General features: G+C 41.7%; 1 long non-coding RNA gene across 1 annotated transcript; it reads left to right on the top strand.

The window, feature by feature from the left end:
• Positions 1-222: 222 nt before the first annotated feature.
• Positions 223-24026, top strand: LOC135971110 (uncharacterized). The gene is made up of 2 exons (XR_010587192.1): positions 223-389; positions 21314-24026. It is a non-coding gene; the product is annotated as an uncharacterized lncRNA (long non-coding RNA).
• The last annotated feature ends 1482 nt before the right edge of the window (positions 24027-25508 follow it).

Raw genomic sequence — 25508 nt, 5'->3', positions numbered from 1 at the left:
AACCCACAAAAAGAAAGAGAAGAAAGATGCAGAAGATCGGGAGGAGGACCATGAGAGAGAACCAGCAGAGGCAAGCAGCTTGAACAAAGATGCAGAGGAGAATGTGTTGGACTTGTTTACAAGAACCTAAATACTGAACCAAATTTGAATTTTGAAGATCCTTCTCTTTTTTCATGCTAGGATGATTAATAGCCTTTAGTGTGAATTTATTGTGAGGTGATAAAACTGCTATGAATGCTAAAAGGTATACAATTCTTGTCTTCCTTTTACAGAGAAGGAAACTGAGGCACAAAGAGGCGAAGTCCCGAGCTCACAGTCATGCAACCAGCAGGTGGCGAAACACACCCCCAAGCTGCCTGCCTCCTAAGCATCAAGCTTTGTGGCCTAGGGTGAGAACAGATTTTTGTTTTTCTGGGTGGATATTTGAAAGGGAGGAGCTAAGGTTAGTTCATTGATCCTTCTTCTCTGAAATCCTGATGCAGACTTCACTTCTTCCATGCTAGATCTTGGTGTATGCCCAGCTGGCTAGGATCTCAGGATCTCAGGCAAGCTCTGGTGCTTGTTGCAGGTTGGATAATCTTGTGGACAAAACAGGCTCTAAGTTCAGGAGTCTTATTTTTATGTTGGTCTGAGTTCCTGAGAGAGACAGCAATTAACTTCCTCATTTTCCCTATTTGACATGGACATGAGAACATGAGAATAACAAAGAAACAACCTTTTGCTAGACCATTTTCAGATCCTATGAAAGAAAACGATAAAGGGAAAAGTAGCTCCTGGGGCAAAGTGGAAGCAGATCCTGGAAGAAGTTGCAGGTGGGCTTATGTCAGAGGCGCCCTAGAGTAGGTATGTGAAAAGAGAGCAAGGGAGAGATGGGAAGTCCCTCCTCAAGCAGCAAACACACGTGGGATCCCAGCATGGCTGGAAGCCACCTCTATCACTTCCTTCCCCCAGTGACAATGAAACGGAAAGGGAGCTTGTGACTCACTTCACCTGGCAAGGTGCTGCTGGAACAGGATACTTCCGTGAATCAAGGCTGATTGATCCTATTCTATTTCTAGACACATGTCTTACCCAGAGTTCCTCTCCTTCCGAAAGAGTGGCCACCTCATAAAAGTGAAGAGAACACTGTCGGTGGGAATGTAAAACGGTGCAGCCACCGTGGAAAAACTTATGGCATTCCTCAAAAAATTGAAGAGAATTACCATATGACCCAGCATTTTCACTTATAGGTATAATATATACCCCAAACAGTAGAAAGCAGGGACTCCAACTGATATCTGTACACCACGTTTATAGAGCATTATTCACAGTAATCAAAAAAATGGAAGCGACCCCAGTGTCCATTGATAGACGAGTAGATAAAATGTGAAGTACACATGCAATGGAATACTATCCAGACTTAACAAGGAAGGACATTCTGACATATGCTTCGACATAGATGAACCTTGAGGACACCATACTAAGTAAAGCAGGCCAGTCACAAAAAGACAAACACTGTATGATTCCACTTACGTGAGATATCAAGAACAGTCAGAGTCTGATACGGCAGGGGGAAATGAGGAGTTGTTTAATGGGTACAGAGTTTCAGTTTTTTAAGATGCAAGAGTTTTGCAGATTATATTGCTTGTACAACAATGTGAGTATACTTAACACTCACATTGTTAATGGTACTCTTCATACTTAAGATGGTAACAGTTATGTTGTGTGTATTTTATCACAAGGAAACAATTTAAAAATTTTAACGAACGAAGAGAAAGCTTGCTTTTGTCTGCTACTTGAATGTAACTATTTGAATTGACTTGAAGGAGGACGCTCTGGGCCAATGTGAAGCTAAGGCGTAGACACAGGAGAAAGGGAGACTGAAGACATTGTTTCTTGACCTGAAAGTGAAAACATGGTTCTGCAGTCATGACAAGCTGAAGGAGACTGGAAGCTTCCCTGAGAGTGAGCTACTGAGCTCTTGCCCCACTCCTTCTCAGAGTTCTCCAGGGACACACATCTCAGTGTCCCCACCTCCCGCTACCACCCCAGCAAAGCCTGGTCCAAACAGTGAAAGATGCCTGTTTGAACTTAGGACAATCAGATCGTTTGCTTATTGGACACTTACTAAGGGTTTCACTGGCATCTTCTGGTTGTAATTCTCTTAGCCTCCTTTAAGGAAGGTCTTATTACGTTGTGCATTTTTTAGATGAGGAAACTGAAGCATAGAGAGCCTTTGAAATCCATCTGATTTAAAAGCTGCTACTTTAATAGATCTCTAATAAATTGACATCTTCTGTGATTGCATTAAATAATTTTTAACAAAAATGAAACAATTCAGTTAAAGATAATATCCAAATGACCAGCTTTACTGGGGTGAAGGAAGGCTAAAAGGAATGAGAAGGTTGCCATTAGGGAATGAGCATGTGTGTGTGTGATGAAGAAAGGTAAAGAGGTATTCATAGTCTAAAGCATTTGGTTGAATTCTTGCAGTTTAGAAACATTAGGTTAGAAGTAGTTAACCAAGTGGAAAAAAAAAAAAAAAAAAGATACTCAAAATCACTGCGCTGCTTTTGGCAAAGTAATATAACCTGGTAAGTGTACTAAAAATTACCCATTTGGTGAAGGGTAGAGATGCCCCTAAAATAGAATTCCCATTGGCACCTCTTCTTTATGTTCTGCCTTTCAGCTTTATGTACCTCCAAGTTACAGGAAAAGCTCTGCTGAGCACTCTTGGATATTTTGGACTTTTCAACGTGACCTCTCTAAAAACCTCCCCCACCAGTCCCTCCAAAATGCACAACCGGAAACTGTTTCTGCCACAATAGTTCCAAGTTCACATTAGTTACATTTTTGTTTTGGTTTGTTTGTTGAAAAGGGATTTCGCTCTTGCTGCCCAGGCTGGAGTGCAGTAGCGTGATCTTGGCTCACTGCAACCTCCACCTCCTGGGTTCAAGCAATTCTCCTGCCTCAGTCTCCTGAGTAGCTAGGATTACAGGTGCTTACCACCAGGCCTGGTTAATTTTGTATTTTCGGTAGAGACGGGGTTTCTCTATGTTGGTCAGGCTGGTCTTGAACTCCCAACCTCAGGTGTCAGTTACATTTTTGGAGGATGAAATGGTATGCTTTGGGTTTAAAAATCCATTATAAAGGAGATGCTTTTCCAACTTTAAAAAAGAAGAACCTGGAATTTTTCAATCCAAAATGGACTGACATTCTTTCAGTTCATCTTGTTTAAATAATGAACATCAGAAGCCTATTGTTTAATATTTTTCAAAAAATAGTAGCATTCTTGAGGTTTGTTTTTGTTTTCAACAGATCTACTTCATGCTCCAAATATTCATGGACCTTCCCAGGACCTCAACAAAACAAAACCGTGAAGAAAAACCTTGACATGAACCCCAAATAAAACCAGTCAGCAATAGTTTAAGCTAAATTTTGAAACAAATCCATATGGGTTCCTCCCCATAAATCCACCAGTAAATTGTGCAGAATCAGAACTGAAGCCATGCCATTTCTTAAAGTATTGAATTAGAATAAATGAGAACATCTAAATATTTTCCAAACTCATACTCCAGTTGTAATATTCAAGTTCTTAGTTTCTCTCTGTTCATGTTCAACATGAAATACTCCCATTAGTCAGTAGCAAGAGCTGCAACATTTCCACAGGTACTAAACGATGTGATCAGAGCAGGGAAGATGGCCAACAAGAGGATGCCACTCTAGCGGGTGCCCATCCAAGTCATAACCCATGAATGCTGTGGCTTTATTATCTTGGACAATGGAAAGCTGATCCTGTAATTGGATGATCACCCCTGCTTCTATGCTTTCGAGTAGGGACATACGACAAAAGGAGCTACTGGTTTTGTGATGACGGGTTTCTGGGTAAATCCTAGAAGCAGAAGCAGCTTTTAAGCATTGCAGAGCAAGAGTCAAATGGTTCTGAAAAAAGTTTTAACTCTGGGATGAGTTCTCCCCGCTTCTTTCACTCCTCCACCCTCTCAATCCAAGAACTAGTGAGCAGAGAAGGTAAAGCTGTTTCCTCCAGAAAGATGATCCATATTTTAAACAGCTCTGCGAATGGGGCACTAAGACTCGGAAGATCTGGTTTTCAGTTCGCATTCTACCTTTAACTGGTCTTGAAAATGTGGGCAACTCAATTATCTCGTGGAGTCAGTATCTGCATCTGTACAGTGGGGATATGAATACCTGTCTTACCTACACGGAGCTGTAAGAGCCACAGAATGCCAGCTGGCATGATGTTATTATGTGTATCACCTTGGTTATTTTGAAACATGGTTGATGGACTAGCCTCTCTGTTTCCTCTTGAGCTTTTCCTGCAGAGATGTCTTTTAAACCAAGCATCACTCTCCCAGTCAGAGACAGGACAGATTAGATAGACAAATGAGAAAGAGAAGCCGGGGGTGGGATGGGAGCACAGCCAATGCAGAAACGGTGATGTGTATTCCTTTAGAAAGGCGAGCAGAGACATTTTCAGGATTTCAGGGGGCAGGATGGAGACACAGGGGAAGCTTCTGGGTCAGTTCTTGATGGTGTGGGGCTTCAGTATTTAGATACACATTCTCTAAGTCGAAAAGAACATATTGGAGATTTCCATTCTTTTGGATTTTCCAGGCTTCTAATGACCTCCACCATTCCCAGTCCAGAGGAGGTCATGGGATGATCGAAAGTGGGAGCAACCGGGGCATGAGAGACCCCTAGCTGTGCCTTTTCATTTCGCAGTGGAGGGGCTGAGACTTGGAAGGAGGGCCTGACTTAGGGAACACAGATTTCAGCTCAGAAAATCTAACAGGAATGTCTCTTCTGTGACTGCTAGACAGGCTTGAAACTACTTAGCAATATTCTGATTTTTTTTCTCTCCAATATTAAGGGTAAGCACCCAGTGCCTTCTGGCAGCACCCCCAGAAGCTGCCACCGACAGGCCTCCCTTCCCTGCCGGCCGGCCCATGGGCACCCCGTGAGGTGAGTCGGGGCTGCCTCCCAGGAGAGGAAGGCCGAGCCACCAGGCAGCCCGGATTTGTCTGTATGAAGGAGCAGAAATTGATGGCCCACACAGCTCGAGTTTTTGCATTTGTGAGAGAAAAATGTCTTCATAAAAACAACAAGAACAGCAGCCTGAAATAAAAGAAACAAATGGCATCCAGTCAGAGCCCAGGTTCCCTTCCAAGCCCACACCCACACACACCCCTGCGCCTGTTTCATGCTTCTCAGCGTGAGGCGCTGCCTCCAGTGCTTCTTTCAAAATACTGCTGAGAAAGTGCCACAGGACTGTCACGTCGGCAAACTGTTCAGTCCCCCGTTTGAAGCTGAGAGGCTCCAGGCAGGAACTGGGTTCAATTAGACATGATGGAAAAAGGGAGAGGCCCTCCCTGGCCCTGGCTCAGGCCCCTGAGGTGTGCATCACATCTGGCACAAGAACTGCCCAGAAGGGAGGCCCTAGGCTGCCTAGCGGTTCCCAGGGTTTCTGCCTCACTATCAGCTTTTCCCTTGCTTCTGCCTAAGCTATCAGGAGCCCGCAGGCAGCCTGGACCTTGGGGCTTGCACACAGGAGCTCCAGGTCTGATTAGAAAGGAAGCTGGGCTCCTTCTTTTCTACTGAGGCCTGTTTGGAGAGCATCCTGGCCAACACATGTGTAGGGGATCACAATGGGTTACTTAGAATCCCTCCATCCTGGCTTGTGCCTCAAGTCCTTCCCTTCTGTTTCCACACGCCCACGCACAATTTTTTAAAGACTAGAAGAAAATTAATTTGTATTCATAACTAAAAGGATACAGCACTTATAAGTGCAATGGTCAGTATTTTTTTCTGCCTCATTTTCTATCCAATATTTTCTGTGACAATTTGAGTTTTATTTGTATAGTATGAAAAGCATCGGCTGGGCGCAGTCGCTCACGCCTGTAATCCCAGCACTTTGGGAGGCCAAGACTGGCGGATCACGAGGTCAGGAGATCGAGACCATCCTGGCTAACATGGTGAAACCCCGTCTCTACTAAAAATACAAAAAATTAGCAGGGCTGTAGTGGCGGGCACCTGTAGTCCCAGCTACTCGGGAGGCTGAGGCAGGGGAATGGCATGAACCCGGGAGGCGGAGCTTGCAGTGAGCCGAGATTGTGCCACTGCACTGCAGCCTGGGCAACAGAGCAAGACTGTCTCAAAATAAACAAATAAATAAATATAAATAAAAAAGCATCTACTAGGCCACGTGTGGTGGCTCATGCCTGTAATCCCAGCACTTTGGGAGGCAGGCAGATCACTTGAGGTCAGGAGTTCGAGACTAGCCTGGCCAATATGGTAAAACCTCATCTCTACTAAAAATACAAAAGTCAGCTGAGTGTGGTGGCAGGCGCTTGTAATCCCAGCTGCTCAGGAGGCTGAGGCAGGAGAATCCCTTGAACCTGGGAGGCAGAGGTTGCAGTGAGCCGAGATTGTGCCACTGTACTCCAGCCTGGGCATCACAGTGAGACTCTGTCTCAAAAAAAAAAAAAAAAGCATCTACTGTGTGTCTCTGAATTTCTTAATAAGTATTTGCAAAACAAATTGTACATTTCAGCTTGCAAACTAAAAAAAAAGAGGGGGGGCAATATGTGCTGGGTTAGTTAAATGGAAATGGCCAGGCTTCAGTATAACAAACACTTATTAAGCACCTACTATTTGCCAGTCCTTGTGGTAGAACACAAAGATGTGGAGACACAAAGATGAAAACGACATACTCGCCTCCTAAAAGTTTAAAATTATCCTCAAACTTCCACTTGATGTGAGAACACAAATGATTCTTAACATTGTTTAATTCCCAAATGATTTTTTTAGAGGAATGAGGATGTGTGAGTATCTGTGTACATCTATACAAGTGTCAGGGATCTGAATGTGTAGCTGACAGCATTTAGAAAAGAACAGGCTAGGTGCAGTGGCTCTTGCCTGTACTCTTAGCACTTTGGGAGGCCAAGGTGAGCAGATTGCTTGAGCCTGGGAGTTTGAGACCAGCCTGAGCAACATAGCAAGACCCTCTCTAGACAAAAAATTAAAAAGTTAGCTGGGTGTGGTGGTGCACGCCTGTGGTCCCAGCTACTCAGGAGGCTGAGGCCATAGGAGGGCCTGGGATGTTGAGTATAACAAGGTTACAGTGAGCCTTGATTGTGCCCCTGTGCTCTAGCCTGGGTGACAGAGTGAGATCCTGTCTCAAAACAAACAAACAAAAACAAAACAAAATAAAAGAACAAATCCACTTTACCCAACTACAAGCTGTAAGCTCTCACAATGCTCAGGTCTAAGTACATGATATACATATTTCCTAGATACCTACTGTGAAGTGTGGAACAAAGCCAAGTTCTATGATATATTTGAAAAATCCAGCCAACAGGAAGAGGATACAAAGATGGAATAAGATCCCCGTGTCACCTTGTGGGAGGTAGAAGGGATCAGCGTAGGGAGTTAACAAGAAAACTAAGAAAGGAATGATGAGACTGAATGGAAAAGTAGATTAATGATCGCCACAGTGGAGTGTAGTAAAAGCAATATAAGATCTTCTCTTTCTGTTTATGCTCATTAAAAAATAAAAGATATTGGGCTTTACTACCATTTAACAGATTGTCAGTAGCACATGTGTATAGTGTGTGTGTGTGTATAAACACAGTGTAAGAAGCCTGACTGTCTGAGATTGTATTGTGCAGAGCCTAAGTTAGCCACACGGATGGACAGAAGCCACATGGAGGAGCACCAAGGCACCACATGGGTGTGGGAATCCTCCTTAGATCTTGTAGCCCAGCTAGCTACCCCCTGAATATAGCTGAGTGAGGGACCCAGCCATTATCACTGGAACAGAAGAGCCAGCTGAACCCTGCCTGAATTCCTATGCCACTGATTATGAGAAATAGTAAATTATTGATTTAAGCCACTAAGTTTTAAAGTGTGGTTTGTTTCACAACAATAGATAATAAAACGGTCATATTCTTACAGTTTGGTAATTAGCCCGGGAGACAAACATATTTATCAAGATTTCTCTCTTTACATGATGGTACCTTAAATGTGAAAAACAAAATTCTGATGGTCAAGAGTATATAGTCAATGAAATCTTATGGCTAGGCTAAGCCCAGAAAACAATGAGGCAGCCACAACAAATTAACAAAGTATTATGTTAAAAAATTTATTTTTGAGACAGGATCTCACTGTGTCACCCAGGCTGGAGTACAGTGGTGGAATCTCAGCTCACCACAGTCTCAACCTCCTGGGTTCAAGCAATCATCCCGCCTCAGTGTCCCAAGTAGCTGGGACTGCAGGCACTCACTACCATGTCCTGTTAAGTTTTGTATTTTTTATAGAGATGGGGGTTCACCAGATTTCCCAGGCTCATCTTGAACTCTTGAACTGAAGTTATCCTCCTGCCTCAGCCTCCCAAAGTGCTGGGATTGCCCGGCTGAAAGTGTCACCTTAAAAGAGAAGTTGCATATGGTACAGAAGACTTAGAGTGGGAGATATTTTACAATAATCAAGAATCTATGCATGGGTAATTTTTTTACCTTTTCCTTTGGCAAAAGTTTTCTCCCTTCCAGCCTTTGGAGTTATTTCTTTCTTTAGCTGTATCTGCCAGCTTCTCTGTTACCTTCTTCCCTTTTATTGTTGGGGGCTGGATGCCTGGAAACCACATTTTCCAGCATCCTTGCCAACAGATTTCCAGGTCATATATTGACATGAGATTAAGAAGGTACAAGAGAGGTAGAAGCCACATAATGCTACTCTGCAGAAGAGAGCAAACGTGTGGGTTTCAGCAAATACCAGATTTTGTATTGGCTCCCTGACATCTCCCTGTGAATCATCAACGTCAGTGTTAGAAGCAGATGATACCATCACTGGCAGTTTCCTGTAGTCCCTGAGACCTTCTGTCTCTGAAAGCTAGCAGCAAATTTGAAAGTTTGTGGCTTTCGCTGAACTTCTTTCCCTGACCTTTCACCCTTGACCTTTCATAGCCCTTACAGGAGTTTTGTATGCATCCAATTCCTTGTATTAAATTCTTTTCCTGCCTGAAATACCTAGAGTGGTTTCTGTTTTCCCTTCCTAATTCTGATTATATGTCTAAATCTCGTTTAGACTTAACGAAAGTCAAGATACAGAATTTCTCTTTACACACACATATGCATTTTACAAACAGCTACAGACCTCCATAAAATGTGCAACGTTAGGCCAGGTGTGGTGACTCATGCTTGTAATCCCAGTGCTTTGGGAAATTGAAGTGGGAGGATTGCTTGAGGCCAGGAATTTGAGACCAGCCTGGGCAACATAGCTAAACCCCATTTCTACAAAAAAAAAGAAAAACTTAATGAGGCACAGTGGTGCATGCCTGTAGTGCCAGCTGCTTGAGAGGCTGAGGTGGGGGGATCACATGAGCCTGGGCGTTCAAGGTTCAAATTTTATTTTTTTTAAATGAAATTTGAAACACAAATACACATAATACAGCATAAAGGGAGATGCATATGGAGGAATCAGAGAATGGAAATAAGAATTAATAAAAGGTATAGTTGAGGCTTGAGATGCTGAGGTGGGGGGATCACATGAGCCTGGGAGTTCAAGGTTCAAATTTTATTTAAAAAAAAAAAAATTTGAAACACAAACACACATAACACAGCATAGAGGAAGATGCATATGGAGGAATCATAGAATGGAAATAATTAATAAAAGGTATAGTTGAGACTCTGTCGAAAGGGAAAATTAGTATTTTTCCTTTCACATAATCAAAGTTTTATAGGTAGGGTTACCAGATTTAGCAAAGAGACAACTGGTTACCTAGCTAAATTTGAATTTTGTATAAACAATATTGTAGGCAGAATAATATTCCACAAAAGATGTTTACATTCTAATCCTTGGAACCTGTGACTGTATTATGTTACTTGGCAAAAGAGACTTTCAGATGTGATTAAATATATGAACCTTGAAATGGGGAGAATTGCCTGGATAATCCAGGTAGGCCCAATCTAATCAAATAAGGTCTTAAAAGTGGACAATCTTTGCCAACTGCAATCACAGAGAGATCTGACTGAGGAAGAAGGAGCAGAGATATGTAACATTGCTGGCTTTGATGATGAGGAAGAGGGCATGAACCGAAGAGTGTGGGTGGCCCCAGAAGTGGGAAAAGGCAAGAATACACATTGTCTGCTAGGACCTCCAGGAAAGAATGGGGGCCTGCCCTGTTGACACCTTGATTTTATGCAGTGAGATGCATAGTAGACTTCTGGACTACAGAACTGTAAGGCAATAACTGTGTCGTGTTAAAGCCACTAAGTTTGTGATAATTTGCTACAGTAGCATTAGAAAATGGATACAAGTAACAGAGAATTTTTTAATATGTTTGGTCCATGCAATATTTGGAACACACTTATCCTAAAAATTATTTCTGTTTTGAAGTTAAAATTTGACTGAATACTGTATTTTACCTGGCAACCCATTTTATAGGAAACTGGGATTCCGGAGCTCTTATACATCCCTGCCTCTATCTATCCATTCATTTCTATATCAGTTTGGGGAACTTACTATGTGCCAGGCAGTAAAAATAGGCAATTTACCTATTGTATTTCATCTAACTCTCACAACACTTTGGTGTAGGCATTAATTATTGTGCCATCTTATGAACAAGGTAACTGAGTCTATGCAAGGTTAAAGAGTTGTTCAAGGTACCACAGTGGAGGAGTTGGGGGTAGCTCAGGTCTGTCTGACTGTAAAGCCCATGCCGCTAAGCTCTGTGTCTAGTTTGCTAGGCTGTCACTTCATTCCTCAGTTTGCTTTCATTCCCGGGGACCCAAAAGGTAGCCTCTACTGTTGCTTCCACATTCTCGCCACCCACTCTCTCCTATAGACCAGTCATCTGATATCCGTCCCCACCTCTTTACAACAGGGAAACTGCTTTCTCAAAGGTCACCGATGGCCTCTAATCTGCCATCATTTCTTAGTCATCCTACTCTTGACCTTCTCTGTAGCATGTGGCTTTGTCGTCTCCCTCTCCACACATCCACCGAGCTTTTCTGTCGTACTTCTCTGCCTCTCTGATTATTGCTTCCGTCTGCTTACTCATCTCATTCTTTACAATGGTATGCGAAGCCTGGTTCTGTTCTTCCTCACTCTCATTTTCTCATTTTAAAACTCCCTTGGAAATCTCACTCATGGTCAAGCTTCAACTTCCATCTCTGCTGATGATGCTCCAATGTTACCTTCAGGCCTGCTTTCTCTCTCTGCAGCTCTCACCTCATGTTTCTACAACTGCCTGCTGGACAATCCCAGACAGACAATTAAAATCAGGCCCACCTCCACCTCAGCTTACCTGCCCTTCCTCCCCGGTATGAAAGGTCTGGTGCTCTCCAGATACAGAGTCTGAGTCCATTTCATTTTTGACTCTTGCTTTTTTCCCTAAATGAAGTAACCGAGTAGTTCCTGGTCCCAGTGTGTTGTTCGTGATACCTTTTGCATTCCTTTCTTCCTCTCTCTGGCAGTTCCCACTGGTCGGGCTCCTGTGGCCTCACACTTGGACTGCAGCCTCCTAAGGTCCTTGACCTTGCCACACACCTGGGAGACATTACAGCCTGGACTTCACTCTCAGAACAGATTCAGCCCCTCCAAGATTGGGTCGAGGCCACAGATGTTTGTAAGTCTCCCCAGGTGTGTTAGCTTTCTATGGCTGTTGTAGCAGTTTACCACCAACTCACTGGCTTAAAAGAACACAAATTTATTTTCCTATGGTTGTAGTTCTGTAGACCAGAAGTCCAAAATGGGTTTCACTGGGCTGAAATTAAGGTGTTGTCCTTCGGAAGCTCTAGTGGAGAATGTGTTTGCTTTCTTTCCCCATTCTTGTTCATAGCCCCATCTTGTTGCCTTTTCTCCCCCTACTTCCCTTGTCACTCGGCCTTCTTCCTCTGGGGTAAGTCACATCTCCTTCTGCCTCCCTCTAGAGGGACACTTGTGATTACATTTAGGGTCCACCTGGATAACCTGGGGTACTCTCCTCCTCTCAAGATCCTAAACGACATCAGCAAAGTCTCTGGCCACATAAACAAACATTCACAGGTTCCCAGGATTAAGGCCTGGATAATCATGGGGGCTGGTATCAGCCTGTCACCTCAGGTGGCTCTAGTTGGCAGCCAAGCTTGAGAACTAGTTTTGTGACTGAGCGTCCTTTCTGCATGCTCGTCTCTCAATCCTCTTGCTCACCATCGTCTTCACACACCCTGTGTCTTATGACATGCTTCTGAGTGCCACCACAGTTCCCCTCTGCCTTTAGAACGCATCGTAAACTCCTCAGCCTGGAACACAGCCTAGCTCGCACAGACCTGAGGACTCCTTACAGACACGTTATGCTCGACCACTTTCCCACATAAACGCTTCGCTTCAGGTAAACTGGTTTTCTCAGAATATACTTGGCATTTGGATGGGTTTATTTTGTTTGTCCTGTTTCTCCAACATTAAGCCTTTCCCCATCCTCCTCTGCTTTCTCAGAGCTAACCCTGGTGTCAAGCCATATTAGCTTCCTCAGGCTGCTGTGATCTATCACACTGGGTGACTTGAATGATGAGGTATCATCTCAGGAGTCTGGAAGCTAGAAGTCTGAAATGAAGGTGTCGGCAAGTTTGGTTTCTATGGAGGGCTGTGAGGGAAGGATCCATCCAAGGCCTTTCTTCTTGGCTTGTAGAAGGCCATCTTCTTTCTGGATGTGTCTCTTTGCAGATTTCCCCAACCAGTCATATTGGATTAGGCCCATTTTAATGAACTCAATTTTAACTTGATTACCTCTGTAAAGACCCCGTCTCCCAATAAGGGCATGTTCTGAGATACAGGGGGTCAGGACGTCAACATGAATTTGGGGGGATACAATTCGACATTAGCCTATCACAGTCCTTTTTGATTACTGCTGTCTTTCCTCCTCTACGCCACAGGCTGAAGTTCTCTGCCTTGTTTAAATAATACAGCCATCCCTGTCCATCCACTTGGAAAAATGACACACGAAGCCTTGATTGCGTCGCTTTGGTTGTTGTCTTTGAACAGTTACTTTGTGCATGTGTGGATGTGCATACATGTGTGTTCTCTCCGAATAGAATGTGAGCTCCTTGAAGATAGCCATTGCATCTTCTTCATCCCATTGCACTCATGATACCTACGATGCATGTGTTTGGTAAATGTATTTTTTTTATTTCAGAAAACTTGAGAGAGTTTAGTTTGGGGTAAGGAGTGGACAGATAAATGATCTGATATTGTATAGCATTGGATGAGGGATCTCTTCAATATCTTTGTTGGAGAGAATCTAAAAGAATGTGCTCAGGTGGCCTGGTGCCTCAAAGCTACAAGCTGACCAAACAGAGGAGGAGAGAGGAGAGAAAAGACAATCAAGTCTCTAGATACTTAGATGAATTCGTGTAAAAACCGGCTGAGTCTGGTTAACAGCATTTGCATCAGCATCATCCCTGACCTCAACAACCCCAGCCCTACCCTCCAGTGACAGCGTGGTGCTTCGGAGGGCTTATCAGGCTGACGCAGGAACCCCGAATCAGGCACTCTGCCAACACCTTGCTGGGTGGCCTTGCATCACCCTCTGCTTTTTGAGTACTCCTCTGCCTACCAGGCAGAAACGCACTGGCCACTTCCACAGAAGCAGTGCAAATTAGTGGGTAGGGGACTATCGGCTGGAGAAACGTAAAGAGTTGCCAGAATGTATGTCCTTAGCATGAGAGACTAGAGAACCAAAACTGGAGGAGTCTCCCATATTAAAAAGACGTGCTGGAGCACACACGTGTCACTCCTGCAGAGAGGAATATATCCGAGCCCCATTAAGAAAATCATGAGACAGAGACTTGAATCAACTTCTATAAACTTCTTTGACCTTGAAATAGCTCAGAATTGTAAACACCTGTATTTCGTCTGGATTATCTGGACAATTGCTTAGCCCTTCCTGTATCCCACCGAAGTCTCCAGTGGACCCTGTGACTTCTCTACACTTATTTGACATTTCTAGGCTCCAGTTCCTGCTTCTTTAGTTTCAGCTTTGTTTCCTGTTATCGTGCCCAGGTCACACCAGCTGTCCCTTCCTGGTGTTGACTCTGGGAGAGATAGAAGCCTGCTCCAGCTTCATCCCAACCTCCCCATAGGTGGGGGCTTTCCAGGGACTTTTTTAGCTCGATGCCCATATCAATTTCACACCCTCCCGGGGGAAGCCTGGGCCCCCAGGAATGGCTACCTCCTCTGCTGCCATTCCTATGTGTTTACCAAGTCTCATGTTGGTCTCCTTTCTTGCTGCAGCTGCCACACTCAGAGAAAGAAGAGGAATCTTCAGGCATCAGATGCTTGCTTGAGTGGGCTGCCTTTCCCTCTAAGGGCTCTGAGAGTGGAGTCGGGTTCTTCCCCACGGCCTCTAGCACTACTGGAGCAGCTGGAGGTTATTTTTGCAGTAAGGGCATTAAAGGAACAAGAAGTACAGTTGCCCAGGGCTTTCCTCCCTGTGCGACTGCACAGGAGGTCAGAGGTTAGGGTGGAGCAGGGCAGGCTGAGTCAGCTCCGTGGAAAGTGAGCTGGGCTGCTGTCAGCCTGATCCACATACTTTCTCAAAGCCCCCTCCGTCTGCTCTTTCCTTTCAACCTCTAAGCTTATTCCCAAGAGACTATGGGTCTGGATTATCTCATTTTAGTCCACCAAGCTGTTCAAACAGCTCTTAACATTTGACCTTCCCTCACCCTATCCTGTGCAGATTTGGAACACAGTTTCTTTCTCTGTTCTCTATCTAATGATCTACCTAGCTTTAATATGCATGCGCTATAAATTCTTTATTGTTCATGCATAGATGTAATCTCTCTTTTTATATGTTAGTATATCTTTGTGTGATCATCCATATCAGTGCTATGGCAACATAGTGAGATCCTGTCTCTATAAAAAATTTTTTAAAAAATAGTCAGATGTGGTGGTACGTGCCTGTACTTAGGAGACTGAGGTGGGAGGATCACTTGAGCCCAGAAGGACGAGGCTGCAGTGAGCTGTGATTGTGCCGCTGCACTCCAGCCTGGGTGACAGAGTGAGGGCGGTGAGTGGGGGAAGAGGGGAGTTAAGTAATTTGCTTCATACCAAATTGCATTCTGTAATTTTAGGTTTGTATGTAAGGAACAGAAAAATCCAAAATTAACAATCTTAAACAAAATAGCTCAAGAAAAATGAGTGGGTTTCTCTCGTGTAAAAGAGTGGAAAAAAGCAGCACCGGGTGGGTAAGGGGGATCTGCTCCTGGAAATCCTCAGAAAATAGTTCACCATGTTGTTACCTGTATAGTGTGGTCTCATTATCATAGTCCAAGGTGGCGTCTGTTTCCAGGCAGCAGGAAGGGTGAAGCATTGAAAAGGCAAAGAGCATGTGTCAGCCAACTCTCATATGAGGGTCCCAGAAATTGCTCTAACATTTTTGCTTACTTCTCATTGACCAGGACTTAGTAACATGACTACACTTAGCTGCAAGGGAGGCAGGGTAACATGGCAACATGTTCTTTATTTAGGACAGTCTTGTGTCTGCTGAAAATTATATTACCAGAAAAGGTGAAAATGAGTAGTAGAGGACAACTAGCTGGCTCTGCCACAATTTTTTTAAAAAATAAATTTTAGGGGGCTTTTGGTAGAATGATGAGTATGTATTTCTAAGAAGCAAACCAAAGATTTGTTCGTAAAGTGCAAATCATTACCTATCCAGATACAAACACACAAATTTATATATATGTAAATACTTGAGCAATAGTATTACATTTTAAGTCAAGTAGACAGAGTAAAGAGTTTATTGGGAACTTATTTTTTTTTTTTTTTTTGGTTTTGAAGCATATTTTCTTTTTTTGTTATTTTGTTATTTTTATTTTTTTATTTATTTATTTTTATTATACTTTAAGTTCTAGGGTACATGTGCACAACGTGCAGGTTTCGTACATGTGTATACATGTGCCATGTTGGTGTGCTGTACCCGGCAACTTGTCAGCACCCATCAACTCGTCGTTTACATCAGTTATAACTCCCAATGCCATCCCTCCCCCCTCCCCCCTCCCCACGATAGGCCCCTGTGTGTGATGTTCCCCTTCCTGTGTCCAAGTGATCTCATTGTTCAATTCCCACCTATAAGTGAGAACATGCAGTGTTTGGTTTTCTGTCCTTGTGATAGTTCGCTGAGAATGATGGTTTCCAGCTGCATCCATGTCCCTACAAAGGACACAAACTCATCCTTTTTTATGGCTGCATAGTATTCCATGGTGTATATATGCCACATTTTCTTAATCCAGTCTGTCACTGATGGACATTTGGGTTGATTTCAAGTCTTTGCTATTGTGAATAGTGCCACAATAAACATACGTGTGCATGTGTCTTTATAGCAGCATGATTTATAATCCTTTGGGTATATACCCAGTAATGGGATGGCTGGGTCATATGGTATTTCTAGTTCTAGATCCTTGAGGAATCGCCATACTGTTTTCCACAATGGTTGAACTAGTTTACAATCCCACCAACAATGTAAAAGTGTTCCTATTTCTCCACATCCTCTCTAGCACCTGTTGTTTCCTGACTTTTTAATGATTGCCATTCTATTGGGAACATTTTTAAACTATTTCTATAAATAGGAATGACTTGTCCTGGAATGTTTCCTTCAGGATTGCAATAATCTTCTGAGCCATTAAGTTAGTCAATGACCTTGAGCAGCTCAGCCAGGCAACAGATGATGAAATCTCTGATATCCTTGGGGTCCCGGTTGGCAGAATCATTTCAGCTTAGTGCTAGGAAACAATGGCCCATGGACTAGCAAGTCTGCATATTCCCTCACAGAAGAGTAATCTATTGGGGGAGACTTTGACACCTAAGTTTCAGCAAGCTGTGCGGAAAGTATGAATACATGTGTGTTGGTACTTGTACAGACTGGAAATCTGTCTTCAGGAATTAAATGAAGTACCTCATGAAATAAGGTACTTAATAGAAATTTCTGGTGCCCTTGTTGGCAAAACTATCCCTTGGGTGATAGTCTCTATCCAACAGAAATCAAAATAAACTTTTGAGTTTTCAGGTTAACTTTTTTAAAGGGGCATAAAACATTTTTATTTAATCTTGTTCTTTTCTCTTTTCTGTATCAAACAAGAAAAGATATATATATATATATATATATATTTTTTTTTTCCACCAGAGGTATTAAAATGCTGCAAGGGAGCAGCCTCTGGCTTGACCAGAAACACGTAAACTTGAAACTATGAATGTTGGTTTGCACATATGTTAAGTTAAAAGTAATGATATATTTTTAAGTCATTACATTAAAAAAAAAAAAAAAACTTTGTTAGCTAAAGCAGAAAAGTAAAATTCAATTAGGAGCACACCTTAGCAAAAAGAAAATCTTTTTACCTATGATGCTCAGATGCTTTTATAAGGCTTATCTCTCCACAGTCCCATAGTCCCATTATAAGAGCCCTCTACAGTACATTTCTGAGTGCCAAAAAGTTATTTTATTAACTGTGCTTAGACGAATCTATTAACAAGGTCAAATAGTCCCAGGCAAAACAATAAACTAGGAAGATGTTGTGCAAACATGGATGTGTTCTCTGACATGCAGAATTTCTGTGGCAGTTTTGGCTTTTAACTTTATACATTACTACAAGCAATTCTGGACATAAAACAATTACCTTGCAATTGAGCTCCGCTACTCAGTTTCTATGTCTGAATTTGCATTTGTGTTTCTATCCCTTTAGCACTACTGAAGACCAAAAGGCATCATAGCATGATGAGTAGAAGCAGAATTCACAATTTAAATGAGGAAACTGAATAGTGAAGAAATTGAATACCCTCAGCAATTGGCAGCCTAGTCATGCCTTGTTCAAAAAGACTCAGTCATAGTGGTCAGCGTCAAGACCCTGTGGCTAGCAAACATGTTACTTCGCACCCATCTTTGCACTCAAGCACATGGAGCAGTTCATAAGGGGACAGTACAGGTAGTTATAAAAAGACAGTAGAAAACTTCTTATTCAATGGAATTCAATGGGTTTTTTCCTGCTAGTATTGCATTTTGAAACACAGTTTTAAATGGCCCATGAACCTAATTGGTTTAAAATGAGTTAATTTTTTAAAGAAAAATTACAATAATGTCTTAAATAATACCTTATCAAAAGCAAAAGAATCAAGTCCAAAAAATGAGACATAAAGCATGCAAATGTATTTGTCTTATTAAATCAATCTAGATGACTCTGTTTCAGGAAAACAAAGCCATCCTTATTAGATTACTTTTGCTAATTTGAATTTATAGTTAGTATAGCTTATTTCTTTGGGATTTAGAGTTGTACTACAGGTGTGTACATGTGTTCAGTACCTATAAGAATTTTTATAATTAAGTAAAATGATAAAACACTGAAAATCCTAAAATGTAAAATTTTTCCTTTTAAAAGAGACCATACAAATAGTTTGCAAAACAGACCAGAAGGGTAATTTTTAGTGTCTCCTTTGCCCACATTTCAGTATTGTCTCCCACCAGAACTTTCAGACCCACTGCTTCCCTCCCACAATTGTTAAGGAGCCCCACAGCTGAACCCAACCAGCCTGAGTCTCATCTAACACAAAGCTACCCTTTCTGAGTAGGAGACAGACTTTTACCCTAATGAGCACTGGTGAAATGTCAGAAGGTTAGTTTAATAAACAAGGTACAATAAATGAAGAACATTAATTCATATTCAACACCAGAAAGCAGAGATGCAGCAGGTGTCAGTTGGGCTGAGGGCCAATCCTATAGAGTGATCATTTAATAAATTGAATTGGAACTGTCATTGTAGGAACTGGGGCATATAAGAAGGGTTCTTTTGAAAGTTTCCAATAATCAAATTTAATGTGGCCTATTATAATTTTGAGTCTTTCCTAAGGCTCACAAATTTAATTTGTTATCCATTTATGAATATATTTTACTGTCAAACAGCTTTTCATTTTCCTTGACTTTAATGGGTCCATTCTCCTCTCGTTCTTTGGCTACACCCATTCCTGCCTTTATTGTCCCCAAAGCCCATTACCTCTGTATGTGTGCACTTAAACTCATACACACACACAGGCACACACCCCCCTTGGGGACAGAAGGTGTTGATAAACTGTATAAAATACTTGGGAGTAACAAGAAGCAGAACAAAAACTGGAGTCAAGGTGAGAGAAAAATTAAATGCATTTTATTTTCTTTGGATATCAAGTAGAAATGTTGTAATTACATATTTTAATTCATGACTTTACATTTCTCCTTCTGGAACACAGATGTGCTTGTTGAGCAACTTTCTCTTCTGTCTCACCTTATTAACATCCTGAAATAATACAACCTTCAGCCAACCGCTGGACTGCCTGAACTGTCTTTTTGCTGGAGATCTTGAGTCTTACAGGTTGTGAATTGCAGAGCCAACATGAGAGGATACTCCTTTTTCCCACCCTTGCAGGAAGTTGTAACACACTGACACTAGGAAGGCTGATTTATATCAGTCCCCTGGGGAAGGATGCTTCGTTGACAAAGACAAGTAGAGTAAACAGAATTTGGCCCATGACTTGGTTCTGTCTGAGTTTTGTAGTGAGAAAAACAGAGCATTCATTTGTGTACCTTCAAAGACATTCTCAAGACACGCTATCCCTTAAATTTGCAAGCGAGTAATTTGTATTATCAAAGGCTCTCTGACGAGTGATCTACAGAGCAACCTTTGGGGATGTTAAGGCAAACGGGGCCAGGTTGGATTTTTCAGAGGGCACATGGTTTCCTCAGCACTTTATCAAAGTCTGTCAGGATATGGGCAAACCTCCCCTGATAAGCTGGCTCTTCTGTGTAACTTGAGCTTCTTTCTTCCTTTCAATGTTCTAAGGTTGCCTTTTAAGCAAAAAATATGAAGAAGATTTTGTAAAAATTGTTTTCAAGCTTTACATTTTTTAGTCTGCTTAGTTGGAGGCCAAATGGGAAGGGGTTTATATGTTAGTATAACAACAAAAATATAAATCTCACGGCTAAGGAGCTCTAACTAACATTTCCTATAGTGAGGTATAAAATGTAAGGGTCAGGTATAAAATGAAGATGGTATTAAACTTGAAGGCTGAGATTATATAAGTAAGTCACTTACTACAGTGTTGCATATATGAAATAGCTTTCGTGAATATAGATGTATCGGGAAGCCCTTACTTAGTTGTTTGAGAAAACAGCCATTTATTCAGCTTATTTAGGCTGCAATCAGCATAGTGGTTCTTCTTGTTTTAGCTGGGCTACCTCAGGAATCACAAGTCAGTGGCAGATCAACTAGGTATCTCGGCTTCTGGGATATGGCTGGCTGTTGCCTGGGACAGTGGGACCAATGGCCCACATGTCTCTCAACCTCCAAGCCAATCTGGGCTTATTCACCTGGGGATTTCAAGGGTCCAAAAGAAAGAAAGACATGCAAGAACGTGAGCCTAGACTCAGAACTGGCACATTATCATTTCTGCTGTATTTTATTGGCCAAAGTGAGTCATAAAGTTAGCCTAGATTCAAAAGGTGATCAAGAGATTCACCTCTTACTGGAAGGAGCTGAGACGTCACACGGCAAAGGACATGGATATAGGGAGGCATGAAAATTTGTGGCAATTTTTGTCATGTACCACAATAAGCATATATTGTGTCATGTAATTGTATTTCTTTATACTTTATTTCACAATGACTTTGTTAGCTCATAGCAAACACAAATACAATGATACGGTAACATGTGCCTGATTTTGAAATTAAACTAGGAGTAATATAAATTAGAGCAGGGGGTCAAAGTCACAGTTCTTATAATGAAGAACATGCTACTGCAAACAGTGAAGTCTTCATTGAATCTTTCAAACCTCGAGATGCCAGGCTTAGCCCAAAAGCCTATCAGATAAGACGATGACATAAAGTGAGAGAAACGGAGTCTTTGAAACACGACCTGCATAGAGCATATGTTGGGACTGGGTCAAGAGTTAAGGGATCAGTGGTGTGATTGCCTGGGTCCCTCTCTTGAACCCTTTATGGCTGCTATTCAAGCAACTCGTATGAGGCTTTTGTGATGCAGAAGAAAGGGCTCTGGAGCCAGAGAGTCTTGAAGAACATTCCAGTTGAGAAACTGGGATTTGAACCTTGTTCTGTGTGGCTTTTCTTCTCAATATTCTCAAGTTGAGGCTGATGATGCTTTCAGGCAGAATGTAAGTCATGTGAAAAAAGTGTTTTAGATGTTAGTAATGACACCTTCCTGCTGATTGTTTACCTCAATTTATCTTGTTTCCCAAAAAATGTGAGTAACTTCCTTTCAGAGAAGGATTGCATCTCAGTTCTACTTCTTGGTGTCATCCACAGGTACAGCCCAAAGCACAGCATATTCATGAAGTCCATGAACATTCTGAATCTTGACCCCAAATGAGATTCCCAAGAATAGTTTCCAAACCCAAAGCAATGACGCTGTCCAGGACATGGAAGGAAGAAGATTTTCGTACCTTTGAACCTTTTATCATCTCAGGTCTCCAAGTGTTTCTGGGACTGTGGGACATTAGGAGTATTTTGTAACACAGTGGTTCTCTTGGAAGTGTATGGGTGGGGGTTGCTTTTTACTAAAGCAAGTCTGTGGCTTGGTGAGGCTGCATCATTTGCATCTGTCTCTGTGAAAAGATAGTGGGCCATGATGCAGGAAGGACTTTGGGCCTCGACTGAGTCAACCATTCATTTATATTTCCTACGTGTCTACTATGTATGTTCTAGGCTCTGGGAATGTGAACGAGAGAGACAAAATTCCTGCTCTTACGAAAACCATACATTATTTGTATCTTCTGGATTATAATGTCTATCCATGGAAACCAAGGGGAAAGTAGATAAAAATAAATGCATAAGTTGAATTCAGATAATGACAAATGGGATTTTTCTTAAAGCAGGGTGTTGGGATAGAGAGCAAGTGGTGCTGGGAGGAGAGGTGGGCACTATTTCAACTGGGTAGCATGGAAGACCTCACTGGTAAAGAGGAGATTGGAACTGAGATGTAAACATACAGAAGGAGCTAACCATGTAGCTCTTTCCAAGCATAGGGTTAGCAAGGATAAGCTTGGTGTATTTAAAAAACTGCAAAGATGGCATGATTGAAGATGCAGAGGGCAGGGCTGAAAGGGAGGAAGGAAGCCAGAGCTGGGCAGAAGTCAGATCATGTGGGTCCATGTAGCCCTTATAGACTTAGTAAGAATCTGGAAAACTTCTTGGTAATGTTTTTAATTGGAGGGTTTTAAGCAGGGGAATTATATAATTTGATTTACACCGATAAGCATTGTTTTTGAAAAAGGCACTTGCTTACATCACATATAATAATTTTCTACTTAATTCAGAGAACTGTATGTTATTCTATGTTCTGGTGAGAAATGGATAATGAAGATGAACATGTCTCAATTCCAGTAAAAAATGTGATGACAAGATCCTAAGGGTATAATGTGATTTTTAAAATGACATCGAACACCAGGGCTGCTTTTTTTTTAGAGAAGATTCTAGGGAGGGAGGTTATTTTGAGATAAGATGTTATTGAGGAAACCCTCCAAAATAAAAGGCCAATGAGGAAGAGAAAATCTTAGTGCAAGCATATACATTTAGTTCTGAGTTTCAAATCTTTAGGTCTGATAGCTTTTTAAATGTAACTGCCATTAGTGACTGACACCTTGGTTCAAAGCCAGAGTACATGAAAGCTTTGTTTACTTGAATTAAATTTCCAATATGCACAGCTAACTCATATCTGATAAAAACTTAGAATGTTCCTTGAAATATTCTGGAATGGAGGACCACATGGCCTAAGCACTAATAATGGCCACTCTGCCATGGACTGAGTTTAATATCACAGTGCGGTCTGAGGACCTGTCTGTATTTATATGTGTTCAGAGACTTCAGAAATGGGCCCTTTGCTCTCAGCCTGCCCTGTTCCCCATTATTTTCTAGGGAATGAATACTCTAGTTTAAGAATCCTGAGTGGGTGATTAATATTAGTGACAGTATATGCATCTATCTATGTCATTCATTAGACCTTGCCTTGCAGATTCCTGAACTATTCATGACACGTTTGTGAATTTTCTACTTGTACTAGTATGCTGTTCTGTAGCAAAATAGGCCTTCTCTGAAAATATAAATATTAGGAATTATGGGAAATAAAAATTTGTCTCTGTACACCTATTAGAATGGCCAAAACTCAAAACATTACCAATATCAAACGTCGGTGAGGATAGGAAGGAAGCAGGAGGCACTCTTGTTCATTGCTGGTGGGGATGCAAAATGGCACAGCCACTTTGGAAGGCAGTTTGGCAGTTTCTTACAAAACTGAACATACTCTTACCATATGGTCCAGCATCATGCTCCTTGGTAACTTATGTCTACACAAAAACCTGCACAGGAATATTTATAGCGGCTTTATTCATAATTGCCAAAACTTGGAAGCAACTAAGGTGTCCTTCAGTAGGTGAATGGATAAAAAAAAACTGTGGTTCATCCAGACGCCGGAATATTATTCAGCGCTAAAAAGTAATGAGCTATCAAGCCATGAAAAGACATGGAGGAAACTTAAATGCATATTACTGAGTGAAAGAAGCCAATCTGGAAATCCTGCATACTACATAATTCCAGCACCATGACGTTCTGGAAAAGACAAAACTATGGAGATAGTATAAAGATCAGTGGTTGCCAGCGGTTGGGGGAAGGATGAATAGGCAGATCACAGAGAATGTTATGGCAACGGAGCTATTCTGTATCTACTTTGATACTATAATGGTGGATACATATCATTATATGTTTGTCTAAACCCATAGAATATACAAGACCAGGAGTGAATCTTGATGTAAACTATGAACTTCGGGGGATAATGACATGCCAATGTGGGTTCATCAGTTTTAACAAATGTACTGCCCTGGCACAGATGTTGGTAGTGGGAGAAGCCATACATGTGTGGAGATATGGCGTATATGGTAAATATCTGTTCCTTTCACTCAATTTTCAGTGAACCAAAACTGCTCTAAAAATCTGTTTTTAAAAAATAAATAAATGAAAGCTATAATTTATTTCTCAGTTTTTATTGAACACCTACTATGGGCCAAGAACTAAAAATTAATGTTGGGATTCAACGATAAACAAAAAATACAGTGTACTGGCTTTTCTGATAGAGAAGTAAGAAGTATGTTGGTTACAATGGGAATATGTGCAAGGGGACTGCCTTCTGATTCTGGAGATTAGGAGAGTTCCCAAGTGATATATAAACAGAGATCTGTGAAATAAAAAGGAGTTTGGAAATGTGTAGGGCTAGGGAGAAAAAAGGTAATTATATTGGAGGAAAGAGTGCTTATTGGAGGAAAGAGTGCTTAAGGTAGAAGAGACATGAGCAGATTGCAAAAGGGAGTTAGAATGAGGATGGAGAACATGGAACTGAACGTGGCTCAGGTAGGCAGGAAGTAGATGAAATCAACATTAATGACTTAGTGCTGAAATTTCCAACCACTTGGGAATTCAACATCTTTTCATTGTTTAATCTTAATTACCTTTTTATCTTCTCTGTCATGTCTCTCAGAATTATATACTTAATTCTCAAATATAGGTGAGAGTAAATATATGAGAATGCTTAGACAAGCCTGTGACACACATTGAAGAAGGTATAATGTATTTATGTGAGGTGATTGAAACGGAGAAAAGGAGACTGAGTGACGGACTCCATGTCGCACAGGGGCTGAATGGAGGAGCTGGGATTCAAATGCAGGCGACCTGACTTGAGTCTTCGCTTTCAGTCAGTTTCTATGCTGCTTGTGAAGTGTTCCTGTCAGAAATACCACTGTAGCATATTAATATTTCAGCCCACATTCCCTAAAAAGCCAAGCCCGAGCCAAAAGCCTGTATTAGTGGAACAGAAATTCTATTAATATAATTTTTAATATCAATAGAATATTTTGATGGCTTACAGGATGTTTTTGGCTCACTTTCTTGCAAACGTATTAAGTAATCAATTTTACTCATTTCATTTAGAAGTAAAATCCCTACTGAGCTGCCCATAGCTCCCAGAAAACTGCTTGGTCTCAGAGAATGTCTTCAGAAAAACTGTACAAAGATACTTCATCTCTGAATACCTCATTCGACAGAAGGTAGGGAGAATTTATCTGCTAATTCCTGGCCCCACTGGTAAAGGTTGTTCCAAAGGATATTTAACTTGCCTATACGTTTTAGGTTGTGGGTACATGGATGCCAAGTGGATCCAAGACATCTCATGTCTCAGCAGCAACAGACGATTCCTAAAACATGAGGCAAGAGGCTTGAAGCGTAGACTGAAGTATGGTGCTGTTGGCGTATGTCCTTGAGTCATTTGCAGGCTAGGGGAGCAGTCAATGTAGCAGCCTGCAGTCAAGGCTGAGGCAGCAATGACTGGGCTCCATGAGCACAAGCTCCACTCAAGGCCAAAATCAAGGAAAGTGAATAGACCTAGGGTGATGCATGAACTGGACTGAGGACACTTCCAAACTTCTGATGACATTAAATGGAAGGGTATCAAATAGTA

This window comes from Macaca fascicularis, chromosome 6, assembly GCF_037993035.2.
Source record: "Macaca fascicularis isolate 582-1 chromosome 6, T2T-MFA8v1.1".
Classification (NCBI taxonomy): Eukaryota; Metazoa; Chordata; class Mammalia; order Primates; family Cercopithecidae; genus Macaca; species Macaca fascicularis.
The sequence above is the reverse complement of the archived record's forward strand: the minus strand, read 5'-3'. Positions and strand labels throughout refer to the sequence as shown.